We start from the raw sequence: 12,858 nt of genomic DNA, 5'->3' as shown, positions 1-12,858 counted from the left end.
CGCCCGTTTCTAGAGACGTCCGATCTGACGAGGGTAACGCATGCCCTAGTTACATTCCAGCTTGATTACTGCGACGCACTCTACGTGGGGCTGCCATTGAAGACAGTTCAGAAACTTAAACTGGTTCAACGAGCAGCAGTGAGAATGCTGACTGGGGCCGGCCTTCGAGCACATACTATCCCCCTGTTACAGCAACTCCACTGGCTGCCGCGGTATTTCAGGACTCAATTCAAAGTGCTGGTGTTAACCTTTAAAGCCCTACATGGCTTGGGCCCTGCCTATTTGTCCAACCAGTTGTCTTGTTATGAACCCTCCCGTGCATTGAGGTCCTTTGAGGATATGCTTCTTGTGATTCCTTCAGCCTCACAAGCTCATTTATCAAGAACTAGAGATAGGGCGTTCTCTGTCATCGCTCCCAGACTCTGGAATGCTTTACCAGTAGAGGTACGGTTGGCCCCTTCGCTTTTGGCATTCCGCCGCCAGGTTAAGACACTCCTTTTCCGGATGGCATTTAAACTAAACGCAGAATAGGAATTTTAACAAACTATGATAGTAGCATAATTTTTTTGTATGTTTTTTAACTTGTTGATTGTATGTATTGGGTGTATTGTATAGTTTTTATTCTACTGCTGCTGTTCGCCGCTCTGAGTTTCTGGTTAAAATAGAGCGGGCTAGAAATATTTAAAAAACAAACAAACAAACAAAAAACCCTGTGAGGTAGGGTTGGTGATTGGAAACCAAGGCAGCTCACAATAAGAAATAAAGCCCTTTAAAATACAATAACCATAAAAAGAAGTATAAACAGTTGCAAAACAGCTTAAAGTGGCATGATCCTGAATTTCGGGTTGGGTGAATGAAGTTCCTTATCACTTGAGGTTGCAGTTCTCCGCACGCTTCCCTGTTTGAGTAAGCCCCACTGAATACATTGGGACTTGCTTCTGAGTAAACAAACATAGGATTGCACTATAAACATCTTTACAGGTTGTGTAAATAATAAACATCTTTGACAGTCATGCTTATATACATATTTCTTCACACTGTGTCCTAATAAGATTTCACACTATGGTTGTAGATTATTATTTCCTCTGTTTTAAGTGTGCCTTTCTTCCTTGGGGTGGTCATGGTTCCCCTCCATTGTTTTTGTCCTGAGGGGCAGATAGCCTGAGAGATGGTGAGTAGCCCATGGTCACCCAGTACACTTTATAGCTCATTTCCATTTTGAAAAAATAATTAAAATGATTTACATGCAGGCAAAGTTTATTAAGTAGATCCACACAATACATTTACATCATATCCAGCATGCATTTAAAGCACATGACTTCCCCTAAAGAATCCTGGGAAGTGTAGTTTCCCCCTCACAGTTACAGTTCTCAACACCCTTAACAATCTACAGTTCCCATGATTCTGTGGTGGGATTCATGGGCTTCAAATGTGTATTGAATGTGCTTTAAATGAATGGTGTGGATCTGCCCTAGGTATGATGTGCATTCATTAGTGAATTGAAAAGAACAATTAGCTGTAGCTCAGTGGTAGGGCATATGCTTTGCATTTAAAGGTCCAAAATTCAATTTCTGGAAGAAGACTATTGCCTGGAGTCCCGGGGAGCCAATGCTAGTCTGTGTCATCTGTACCGAGCTAGATGGTACCAAATGACCTGAGTTGGTATAAGGTAGATTCCTTTATTCCTAATGGTGAGAACAGACTCAAGGGCCACAGTGACTCCAAAATTTATTTATGTATTTTATTTACAACATTTATATACCGATTTATTGTAAAAAAATCTCAAAGTGGTTCACAGAAGGAATTAAAACAATAAAATTATTGGCAAAAACATTCAAAATAATAAAACCAACAATGAGTTAAAAACAGATAAAAACACAATAGCTTCTACATGCCTGGATAGGCTTGCCTAAACAAAAATGATTTTAGCAGGTGCTGAAAAGAGTACAATGAAGATGTATGCCTATTGTTAATAGGCAGGGAATTCCAAAGTCTAGGTGCTGCCACACCAAAAGACTGATTTCTTACAAAAGCAGAACAAGTACTATGTGGAACCGTAACATAAAAAGCACACTTTGAGCTTGGCCTAGTAGCAGATCAGCAACCAGTGCAAATTTCAGAGCAGAGGTATTATGTGCTGACTGGGTCTCACTCATGTTAGCGATCGTGCCGCAGCATTCTGCATTAACTACAGCCCCTGGGTCAGGTTGTGCTGCATGGGGATTTCTGTGATCTTGGCTGACTGCATGACAGGATTTTTTTAGTTTTGGTTTTTGTTTATGAATCCTGACTGGTTGTGGAATGCTGAGTTTTCTGTCTTACTCATAGGAATCTTGAGGTTGGTATGGTATTGCATTTAGAAAAGCATTACTGTCTTCTGTTTTTCTTTTCTATTTGCATTTCATTTATCTTTAACCTCACTCACTTACACCCATAAAAACCACAACAGTGGTTCCATGTAGTCAGCTCAACCCCCTTAAACCCACTGATGATGCACCTTGGTTGCATGACAGTTTGTTTCTTGCCCAATAGTGGTAAAAGAAGATTCACATACTGGGTAGTGTAGCCTCAGTTGCTGTTGTTCCCAATCTACTGCCTGTGAAGGTAGACCATGTCGGAGAGTTGCGATACTGGGAGTGGAGAGTTCTGAGTGAGCCTATATGTGTGTTTGAATCTTTGCTAAAGATTATACCTTCTTGCAAATTAGTCAGACAGAGACTTCCTTCCTTCCTTCCTTCCTTCCTTCCTTCCTTCCTTATTTATTTATTTATTTATTAGTTGTCCAGCCACTCTGGGCGACGTACAGAATAAAAACATACAAATACATTAAAACATTAAAATCCCAACAATATAATAAACCTAACCCACCCCAAAAGCTTGTCTGAAGAGCCAGGTCTTCAAGGCCCGGCAGAAGCTCATCATCATCACTTTAAGCTTTAAAATAAGAAATAACTACTTTATTCTGGGAGTACATACTTGATAGGAAAGAGTCCTATATCTAACTAACTAGCTAAGTTGGAGGAGCAAACACTAGGCCTAGTGTTTGCCCTCATGCTTGGAGGAGAGGGAGAGACAAAATATGTCTGTTCTCCCTCGCAAGAGAAAAAAAGAAAGAAGGGAAGGAGGGAAGGAACTGTTATCAACATCCTTTGCATATCAGTCTAGCAGGAAGGAAGAGACAGCAGGAGATCAAAGGACAGGTATAGCCTAGTAACCAGGAGGTTTCCTCTGTAGCTATCCTTTTTAACCACATGTAGCCTCAACCCACAAGTTGGAGTTGAACCACATATTCCAACAGACCAAACCATGTGTGTTTTCTCTCTAATTATTACTCACTGGAATTGGGTTGGCTGTTAAAGTGAGCTTATAGCAGCCCACAGGGTAGACAGAAAAGGGTAGAGAATCTTCTTAAACTTACTCATTTCTCAGACCTCTTTCTAAAGTGAAGGGTCAAATCTGTAAAGAAGTTTAGAACAGCCATGTTAAAAGATAGGGAAAGGGGATTCCAGGCAGGGGGATGCCAACCCTGCTTTGACATGGATATCTTTGTAGAGGATCCCTAGTCAAGCTTTACCAACATCACAATCCAAACGATATCTACTCAGATGTAAGTCCTGTTGAGTTCTATCGGGCTTAGTGTGTTTAGAATTGAAGCCTTCAGGGGCATCTATCTTTACTCCTGAGTGCTGCCATCGAACATCTCCACAACACTAGACTCCCTTCTTCCTACAATGGCCTTCCAGTGACTGGGCTGGCTTGAGGGCACTTAAACCTTTCTTGCCAGAATGAAGTAGGCTAGATTAAATGTTCCCTATCCAGGATCCCTAAGTAGGTGAGAAGGAATGATTCCATTACTTCAGCTGGACCTGGGAACACCATCTTTTAGCTTTCTATCTTAATTTCCAATCAGAGAAATGCTTTTGTTTGAATTGTATGCTCCAAGCAACTGTGGTTGATGCTTATTGTATCATGCTTGATGACATAACTCGGGCCTGCCCCTGTGATATCACTCAAGCCCCTGTGATATCACTCAAGCCCGCTTCTATGACATCACTTAGGCCTCCCTGTGACATCAGTAGGACCCACCCCTGAAATCTCAGGATTTGAGATGTTTCTGACCTGCCAACCCTAAAAAGAAGTGTGCTGGCTGGCTGCCGATGGAATCCATGAGGGAAGAGTCCTGGTGTCAGTTGGGCCACACAGATTAATTCTTGCTCTTACCTTCTGCTTTAAAGCTGAAGATTTTAAGATCACTTTCTAAAATTACTAACCAAGGCTTTCATCCAGATGGGGGCATCTTTGTGCTTTGGAAGCCAAGAGAGTTGTATCAATTTTTTATGTAGAAAAGTCCCATTGAAATTAATGGACCAAAATTAGACATATCCATTAATTTGAATGGGTGTACCCTGAGTATGACTAACATTGGATCCAACCCAGATCGCAAGATGTCTTAAGCACTGAGCGGGGAATGGGGGAGTTTGGGCATGCTTGAACTCAAGTCTGATAAAATACAGACTTCTCAGAACCCCATATTGTACAACTAAAAATTCAGACCAAAGTTCACATTTCATAGCAAGGTCAATGGGAGTTCTGTAGGAAAGCTACAGAAATGGAAAATCTTCCAAGTATTTTTTTTTTTTTATGTATGTAGAGCAGGGGTGTGGAACCTGTGACTCTCCAGATGTTGCAGGGACTACAACTCTCATCATCCTTGATGATTAGCCATGCTGGCTGGGTCTGATGGGAGTGAAGTCTAGCAACATCTGGAGAGAAACAGGTTCCACACCCCTAAATGGAAAGGCTATGTTGGATTGATTGTGACTATACACAGCTCTTACATGTAATATCCTTTTGTTTTCTCTATAACATTTTCTCATCTCAGACACTAAATCTATTATTCTTTCCTTTCTAACCACACTACCTTCCTTTTTCAGCAGCCAAACGGCAGGGCCCCAAATAATCTCTTTCCCCAGTTATCAGTTTGCCCCAGGCTCCACCGCTGAAGGCCAAGGGCAAACATTCTGCTACATCAAGGTGCGCTTGGCGCCGACACTATCATCTTTTCGGCGCCAGGTTAAAACCTTTCTCTTCTCTGAGGCATTTTAATTCCTGTTAATTGTAAATTATTATATTTTGATTTTAGACTGTACAGTTTTGTGTACAGTTTTGTGTTATTTTTATTGTATTTTTAATGTTCACCGCCCAGAGAGCTGTTGCTAGTCGGGCGGTATATAAGCTTAATTAAATAAATAAATAAAAATAAAATCAACAGTGGGGAACCTTTTTGGCCTGGTGGGCCAGATCTTTATCTCCCCACCCAATGGACCAATTTTGTCAGGTGGGTGGGACTACCCATCAATCATCTGACATCATAATGACATCATTAGGTAATCCTATCTACTTGTCAAAGTTGGCTCATGGGGTGGGGGGAGACAGATGATTGACAGGTGGGTGGTCCCACGTGTCAAAGTTGGCCTGTGGAGTTCACATATGACATCAAGAGTGGGGCAGGTGGGAGTGGTTTGGGGAAAATCACCTTGTGGGTTGAAGGTTCCCCGCACCTGCACTAGAGTGTGCTCCTGTGCAAGCCTCATTTAAACAATCAGGAGCTGAGCAAGACCCCTACATTAGGTCCAAACTAGACAACATGATGTTAATTGTGTGAATGTACTTAATGTGCACATTTTTAAATATATCAAGAGCAGCTGCAGGAAACCTGAACTGGATTGATACTGTGGGGTGTTTGATCCTCCCTCTTGCCTGACAAAAAGTTGCTATTTACATTGGTTGGCATTGCACTGAATTATTTCTACCACCCTCACCATGATCTCAATCTTGCTCAAGCCCCTGCTGCTACTGATATACATATGCACACAAGAATTACACTGACACATTAATGTCATGTCTAGTTTGGCCCAAAGTGCTGTTGCACATTTTTCAATCATTTCAGAGGAAATGACACAGGGCAGCTTTCCTGTGGATTGTGCTTTGAGGCCTTACATTTTCTCTCACTGCCTCAGTGTAGCAAGGATCTACATTTAATGTATCATTAAAGAGGCATTTTAAAAAAATCAGAGAGGTACAAAGGAAGTATAGTGATAGTGTTTTATAGGGTCGCTGTCCATGGTTAGAATGCACCTTGGAGCTCTTTTTTTTTAGAGAACACAAAATTGGCAGGGATAAAATAGATCCTCATAATGCACTTGCTGAAAGCCCACCTCATAAATATTGTATTTTTGGCTGTATCTTTGGCTTTTCAAAATGGCTTTATGCAGTAAGACAAGCAGGTTATCTGCACAATATTCAGTCTGAGAGAAAAAGATTGAATCTAATCCCAGTGAAATGCTTGCATATTATATTTATATAGAACTGTTTTTGGGCAGGGGCTGAGAGATGGGATGACTGACCAATCACTTAAAATGCAGATTTCAAAGATGGGCTCAGAGATTCCATTTGCTTTCATCATGTGTTGTGGGCTTTACAAAGCAAACCCTCTCTTTTCCTGAGCTGTAGCAAAGACGCTGACTTCATGGCACAGAATGAAAAGATCTGATCATAGCAACAATACTTTTTGTGCTACCAGTTCTGATTGCCATGTATGCCTGTGGGAATAGGGCATATGCTTTATTTTGGGTCTCTCTCTCAAACCTATTTTCCAAATATCTCATTTATAGTACTTGGTTAAGGAAAGTGCTTCCATTTGTTTTGTTTTTCTGGTAAGGCTGTTAAAGTGATGGATTAACACATACATGTTAATAGGGACAGTTTAGAAAGCAGTATGATTTCATAATTAGGTGGCGACTGATCTGGCCAATTACTTAAATTAAACAATTTAAGACAGCCATTTAAGGATTGTAGATTTAAAGCACATGACCTGTAGTGTAGTGGCAAATTCAGAAGTGCAGGGTCCCTACATGAAATCACAACACATCCCCTCATAGCCACCCCTGCCAGGATCTACTGTCTCTTCTGCAGTTGCAGAATTATAGAACCAGAATAACACTGCTATGTGCATAGGCTTCCTCTCACTCAGTCTCTATCTCTGAGGGCTAAACATTGCAAGAAACATTTTTATTTTAAGAATTCTGAAATTAAGCCAAGTGTGGGACTAGAATTTGGGAGAACAAGGTACTTTGCCATGAACCTCACTTCTCAATTACCCTAGGACCCAATCAGCATGAAAGGGAGGTGTGTGTTAGCTACTGAGAAGAGACTTCTCAGTATCTTTCTAATCTCATTTATTCTGATTGGCTCTCATGCTTCCCATAGCACATTTCAAAACAAAACCTTACAAAACTTATAGTGCTGAACTTAGAAATGCTTGCTTAACAACCCTCAAAATTTTCATAGTGATACACAAAACAGTCAGAGAGAATCAAGAGTTCAAAGTGTAAAAAGAGGGGAAAAAACCCAGACCTGTTGGACTTTTTTCAGAGTTCTCACAATTTGTTGAAATTAATTAAAAATGAGCCTATAATCCTATTACTGACTTTGCCCCATACCCTGATCTTCATCTTCTGCAGTTTAAAAGTTAAAAAAATGCTTGGCCGATTTTTAATTAAGAAATTAAGCATTAGAGTCAATGATAAGCCGGGGCATGCTCAGTAAGAACCAACTGTCAGTGTTCTAAAAATGAGACTCACAGCTACTGGGCTTGGCTAATCAGGGAACCACACCGATGCCAGACCTTTATTTCACTTTAGACAGTTATGGCTTCCCCCAAGAATCCTGGGAAGTGTTTTGTGAAGGGTGCTGAGAGCAGATTCCTATTCCCCTGACAGAACTTCAGTGGCCAGAGTGGCTGAACAGTCAGCAGCTCTGATTAAAGCTCTGTGGGGGGAACAGGGCGTCTCCTAGCAACTCTCAGCACCCTTCACTAACTACACTTCTCAGGTTTCTTTGAGAGAAGCCATGACTGTCTCAAGTGGGATAAAGGTCTGGTGTGGATGTGGCTGGTGACAGCTCTGGTTTAAATTTGGGTGGGAGACTACATATGCCTGTTGTAGAATAAAAAGTTGTAAAAAACGCTGAAAAACAATGATACTGTTCACAATGTTTTCATTTTGAAGGGAAAGGGGCTTCTCCTCTGTCCCTCTGTCCTCCCTGCTAAAACAAGATTAGGGGCTCATCCAAACTCACCTGGATAATCCACATTTTGCCTATTCGCGTTGTGCTTGGATAGTCCCCACTTCTGTTTTTTCCCCACATTTTCGCCAGTTTTTTTACTTTTTAAAATGTCCAGAAAACCGCTGTTTTTTCAGCCACACATCAAACATTCTTTCCGGATTTTCCCAAAGTCCAACCTCTAACTCCGCCCCTATGAGCCAATTGGTCCACAGAATATGACATGTGCTCCCTGCACCGAAGCACACGCAGGCGCTTGGACACAAGAGTGGGAAATTTGAATTTAAGTTGCTGTAATGGAGGACGAGCAAGGGAGCTAGTGAAGGGTGAGTGAGCAATGTATCCGCTCACTCCGAAACAATTTCCCTCTAAATGTGAAATTAACAAACAGCAGATAGCAGCAGCAGCACCTCTGAAAAATGGACATAAAGGGATCTGATTATTATGCTTTGCAACTATTTTGTTTTGGATACAATGTATCTGCTCACCTTAAAACAATTTTCACTTAAGTGTGAAATTAACAAGCACTGGCAGCAGGCATTAGCAGCACTTCTGCAGCTCTGCAGAGAGCAAAAAACACTCCTTCTTTCATCCTTAAGAGGGGCAAAATAAAAGGGAAGAAGGGGAGGACAGAGAAAAGGGGGAAAAAACCTAACTGCTCTTAAAAGCCAGGCAGAGGGTGGAGTCCAGGGCCAGGTCTGTGCCGATCTCCTTCGCCCTGGAAGTTTGCGAGTGCTCTGAGCCAAGGGCAAGTGTGAAGCAGGCAGGGTGCCCTTCCTTCCCCTTCCCTACTAACCACCCCTACATTTAAGGCCACCAAGACCAGAGGCTGCAATGTGCCTTGCAGTTACTACTGCGGAACCAAGCAGGTTCTTGCAAGTTGGGGATTTGGGGAAAGTTCCCAGGCAGCCTTGAGCTCACGAGCCATCTCCATTTCACACATGAGTAGCAGTAGGGGCATGCATCGTTCGCTGGCCAGAGAAGGAGCAGGTTCAGGAAGCTTACTTCCCTCTCCTGTTTGTGGGCAGGGGGAATGGGACCTCAGTTTGCTTCTGCTTGTTTTGTCTCCCTCCCTTCCTCCCAAAAGTTAAGCAAGTAGCCCAGAGAGGAGAGGAGAGTGACGTTCCAGGCAGAGGGAGGAGCACTTAAGAGGCAGCATGAAGCAAAGGGCATGAGGAGGCTTTCTTGTGGTAACTGCTGCTTGCTGCTGGGGCAGTGCAGTGAACCCCCCCCCCAGCCTTTTGTTGCGGCTACTGCCCCTGGCTTCCATCTGCCTGGGCAGTGCAGCGCCCAGTGCTGAGGCTGATGACCACCTGGCCAGCAGTCCACCATGACCTGCCACCCCTCACTAGCTTGCCCTCCCCCTGGCTGCTCGCTCTCCCTCGGCGAGGCACTCCAGGACCCAGCAACCAACCTGAGTGGCGGAAAGAAGCACAGAGCCGGCAGGAGGGTGGGGTGGAAGGGATTTCTTCGCCTCTGTCCTGTTACCAGGGCTTTGTTACACACGCACTTAGGTTGAGAAGCAGGAAAAGCTAAGGAGAGTTTACCCAGCCACTGTAGTACCTCCTTGTGTGCAAATGCGGAAATGCACATTTCCGCATCTGAGGAGTACAACGTAACATCCCATGGCTCTGATTGGTTCAGTTTCCCGGGCTTTTCCAAGCACATTCCTGCACATGCGCAAAAGTGGAAATACATGATTGGCTGAAAAAGAAGGAAGGGGAATGGGGAAATCCTAATGACCGCCCACAGAAAGCCTCCTGGTCTAAAGTCCGCGGTATTGCATCCGAGCCCCTAATGTTGCAGCAGATGGTTCATGCTTTAAAAAAGATAATTGCATTTTCCGCGGTTGTGCCAAAGCGGATTTAACCACGCGAAAACGTGCTTTTGTGCGGGATGTCATCAGGATGACTGAAAAATAATGAGAACACAAAGCGGTCATGTCACACATTATACAGTCATCTGGATGAGCCCTAGGACAGCATACCTCTTGTTTCTGTTATTTGGGCTGATTGCAGGTGTTGCCACCACTCACCATATGCTCAGAGGCACGTTACCAACTTCTTCCAAGCTACACAGGAAGTGGATTGGACTGTGAAAGACCATCCCAAATTGTGTTCGCATTTTGACAAATTGGGCAGTACAATATCTCAGAGAGGAGGTCAGGTCTAGAGCTGCCCAATTTCCCTGCTTTTTAAAGTTTGATAGAAATATCTATTGGCTATAGGTACATTCTTAAACTGCAAGCTTTTTGCCTATTGGCGAATATACTTTAAGAGTGCATTACAAAAGACTGCTGTCTCTGGACAGCAGATAAAATCACAAAGGTAACCTGTGCTGAGTTTTTACAAATGCATGATATAATTTTTATTAATTGATATAAATGATTATTTTGTTGAACCCAACAAAATACTTAAATTTCCATTTGCATGCCCTCAAAGAAAACATGTATGTGTTCAGAAGAATTCCTGCATCAAAGAGACTGAACTGGCCGATGCAGTCAAATTATAGATTTGGGAAGACCGCCTATTCACATAGCTCCAGAAAAATGTAAAATTAATCTAGACAAGGCATGATCGTAAAACCATGATTCAAAGGTATGAGTTGTGCCTGTCAAAATTCAACTATTTGAAATATCTTACCATCACACAAAGGCTTAGTTCAGCTGATGCTAAAACATGTTCTTGTTCTTTTAAGTTTGATATCCAGATAGTATGGACAAGACTTGGACAGATTTGATGGTTCACACACCAAGCTATTTAGGATTTCATGAGTCAAGTTTAGGGATGGCGGAAAACTTTGATTCAGTTCTCATTTAAAGCTGAATCTATCAGATTTATGCTTTCCAAAACAATTCAAGAACTGAAAAAAGCCATCCTTTGACATTCACATTTATACAAATTTTGTGATGCAATTCTCCAACCAAGCAGCTTTTACAAAAATGTGTGCATTAAAAATGAACATATCAGTGAAAATAACATACAAAAATATATCAGAAGTTTTTTGCAAAAATATGAACATTAATGAAAACAGCATCCAAAAATGTGTTTATTAGGAGAAATCCACACTAAATTGCTGAAGAATTTTCAAGAAGATTAAAAAAAAATCCACAGAGATTGTTGCATGTGGAGAACTGAGTAACCTTGAAAAATAAGAAAAATGGATAGAACCAAGACAGACAGATCTTTCCATCCCTAGTCAAGATTCATCAGCATGTTCAATTAGGTCAGAAAGACATAAAGAGAAAGATATACAGAGAAAGTGCAACTAAACTTTGTGGTGCCAAGTGGGCAACACATTTTCTTACCAGTCAGGGGGAGTGATGGAAGAGATTGCCGCTTGGAGCCAACTTGACTCCTGAGACTTTTTTGGATCATTAAAGGGGGAACAGTGGGATGGGCAATGACTTCTTTCTGGCACCCCCTCCTAATTTCTACTAGCTTCAGAAAATGTCAATGGATAGGAGAACTGAGCAGACAAGATCCCATCACTTTTAATAGTTTCTTTTTTCTTTTTGTAATGTTATAGTTTTGCTGTTAACTGCATTGTTTCCGTTGGGAAAAGTAAGATATAAACTGAATGAATGAATAAATTGTAAGATGTCCACCTAGTTGCTGATCTGCAAGTCTGGTTGCAATCCTATGCACACTTACTTGGGAGAAATCCCATTAAATTCAGCAGGGTTTACTTCTGAGTAAACACACAGAATTGTGCTGCACAGTGACAAACGGCTGTCCCTTCTTTGTCAAGCATATTTTGCTTTTGGGCTTCAAGTGCTGTTGTGGAACTGCAGTTTCCCCTCCATCAAAATGCTCATTGGAGGGAGGTTGTGTTCAACAAGTACTTGAGAGGTCACACAGAGGGGCAGGATCTCTTCTCAATTTTCCCAGAGTGCAGGACATGGACTAATGGGCTCAAGTTGCAGGAAGACAGATTTTGACTGTACATCAGGAAAAACTTCCTGTTAGAGCAGCACGACAATAGAACCAATTACCTAAGGAGGTGGTGGGCTCTCCAACACTGGAGGCATTAAAGAAGCAGCTGAACAGCCACCTGTTGAGTATGCTTTAAGTTGGATTCCCGCATTGAGCAGGGGGTTGGATCTGATGGCCTTATAGGCCCCTTCCAACTCTACGATTTTGTGAAATCAGTAACTACTGCCCATTTCATACAAACCCCCATTCTCTTGAAAGGCCCTATAGACCTTAGAATCTGTGACTTCTCAAGAACACATATCTATTTACAAAGATATGGGGGTATAGTATCTCGTAGGAAATTGACTGGGATTAACTTCGGAAAACAAATCTTGCCAGTCCTTACATGACGCTGGCTTCTGCTCACAGACCTGTGTCTAAATAGCACCTTGAATATCTCCACCCTATTTGCAAAGAGAGAAATGGTGGTTGTGGTGGTGGTTCACTGATTTTTTTTCCAGTGGTAAGAGAAATTCTCCCACAGTTTCTGAGGGATTGGGGCTCATCATTAGCAGTGTCAGTAACACAACTTCTTTCTTTCCCCCTACATTTGTTTAGCTGCCACTGCAGGTGACAATAGCAGCAACTGTGTCAACAGCCTGGCTGCCATTTTCCATCCTACCTCAGACCTAGTGCCATTCTGTGGCACTGGGGGAGGGTAGGAATGGCAGCCCCCACAAAAAAGGGGTGGAGAATATTGAGAGAAAATTCTGCAAAGTGACTTTTTTCTGAGGGATGGGAACTGAGAAAAAGATTGGCT

This window comes from Rhineura floridana, chromosome 8 (genome assembly GCF_030035675.1).
Source record: "Rhineura floridana isolate rRhiFlo1 chromosome 8, rRhiFlo1.hap2, whole genome shotgun sequence".
Classification (NCBI taxonomy): domain Eukaryota; kingdom Metazoa; phylum Chordata; class Lepidosauria; order Squamata; family Rhineuridae; genus Rhineura; species Rhineura floridana.
This window is presented reverse-complemented; position numbering follows the sequence as displayed.